Below are 1,927 nucleotides of genomic sequence, written 5' to 3'. Positions count from 1 at the left end.
GCCTGGGCCACAACCTCGGCTGCTTGGAACCTTAACGGCTCTCCAGAAATCTGGGCAGGACTCAAAGCCATTCTGGTTCGAGAGCAAGACCGGCTCGAGCTCAAGTTTCCTTTTGCATTCTCACACCTGGAAGCTCAATCACAAAGGCTCCACGAGTCCACACCAACGGAGCTCTCCCAACAGGCACTTCCAGTCATTCACGCCCAAGCCAACACGTCACTGGAACCTGGCCACGCATTTTCAAACAATGCCCTTCTGGGGTCCAACTGATGCTGGGGTCAATGCTCTCCATCAGAAAGGCAGAAAATCCAAGCAATACAAGACGTGCTCCTCTCTGCTCCAACAGCTCTCAACCTCCTGCACTTCAGCTTTCATGGCATTGTGAAATAACAGAACAAACCCCAACACAAAAGACTCAAGCAGAGCACGCTCCTTAAAAACCAAATCCCAACACGAGTGCTCATTGCAATCAAAGGAAGCTGGGACACCGCCCTGCAAACGCTCCGGCTGCGCAGCCTGGACGAGACGGTGTCTGCGGTTCAGCAACATCCACGCTCGTCACAACCGGCTGGTGCCGTCACCCCCAAATCTCGGCAGCAGCGTTTGTTAACACCGGTTAACAGCTTTGGGTACCCAGAGCTGCCTTCAGCTCACGTGAAAGCGTCTCCTCGTAACGCCCAGTGTGAGCTCAAGAACGACGCCTCCCTAACGCCCAAACTGAGGAACCTCAAACAGTGCCCCCTTCTCCACGGGCTGCGTTACAACCTGTGACAGAAAGGGGATTCCACAGCCTGGAAAAGCTCCACAAGGAACTGGAGATTCCTGGGTCTCAGAGTAATTCTAGAGCTCAAGTGGTGACAGACATCAGCTCCAGCTCAGATAATACATGCCAACACCCATCACTGACCCAAGAAGGCAGCTCCTCCCGTCCTGACCAACGGCTTCAGATCCAACACACTTTGTCCCTCCTACAGGTCGCACCTTATTGATTTCTAACACCATTCATCTCTGTCTTCCTCGAGATGAACTAGACATGCATTAGACAAGCAACCAAGTCCCTGCCTGGAAGCAGCGGAGCCTTTTACCTTCTCTTTTCCACCCCACTTTGCAGGAGAAGGAAAACAAACGGCAGCAGAGATGCTGAGAAATTCAACCACCAAATGGAGAGAGAACCTCTGAGAGCGGGAAAACTTACCCGTCCAACGGAGAGAGCTACACTGAATGAATAACACTGAAAATGAATCCTTCTTGCAGGGTAAAAGTGCACAGCAATTAACGACCTGCTGAACAGACCCGTCATTCTCAGAAATAAACAACCCCCAAGGCTCAACAAGCCAGCCAGGGTTACTGCTCTGAATCCACGCGCAGCTGCACCGACCTGAGTCAACACGGACACAGTCGCCTCCCTTGTCCCACACGAAGCTGCACGGGCCACGCGCTGCTCCACCAGGAACGTGCTGGGACACCCGGGTCTCCATGCGGCCTCTGCGCTGCCACCTGCACAAAGCACCGCCAGGCCGTCAGCTGTGGGCTCAGCTCCGGCGGTTCCGGGACCGGGGTCTCCCAGGGCCTGTTCGCACACGGGCCTTGGTGCGCGCGCCCCGCCCGCGGGCGCTTCTCCCGCCCCGATCCGACCCGCCGCTCGGCCGGACCCGCTCAGGAGCCGCCGCTCGGCCCGGCGCTGCAGACGGAAATTGCGTCACCGGGACGGCCGAGGCGAGCCGCGCTGCCTCAGGACCCCGCCAGAGCTGTCCGATTATTCGCCTGACCCGCCAAGTTTTTATACGAAATCTGATTGCGCTGAACCACGTCTCTGCCACTGAGGCCAATGAGAAAACATGTCGTCCTCATGGCACTGGGGCCGCGGTGCCTCCTTGCAGCCCCGTGGGGAAGCTGGAAGTCGTTGTACCAGTGTTGTCCTTCCCTT

At 56.6% G+C, this 1,927-nt stretch overlaps 1 non-coding gene across 1 annotated transcript; it reads right to left on the bottom strand.

Annotated features, from left to right (window-relative positions):
- Positions 1-823: 823 nt before the first annotated feature.
- Positions 824-908, bottom strand: LOC135576070 (small nucleolar RNA SNORD45). The gene has a single exon (XR_010467668.1). It is a non-coding gene; the product is annotated as a small nucleolar RNA SNORD45 (small nucleolar RNA).
- Positions 909-1,927: the final 1,019 nt, after the last annotated feature.

The sequence above is a fragment of the Columba livia genome, chromosome 22 (assembly GCF_036013475.1).
Source record: "Columba livia isolate bColLiv1 breed racing homer chromosome 22, bColLiv1.pat.W.v2, whole genome shotgun sequence".
Lineage (NCBI taxonomy): Eukaryota > Metazoa > Chordata > Aves > Columbiformes > Columbidae > Columba > Columba livia.
The sequence above is the reverse complement of the archived record's forward strand: the minus strand, read 5'-3'. Positions and strand labels throughout refer to the sequence as shown.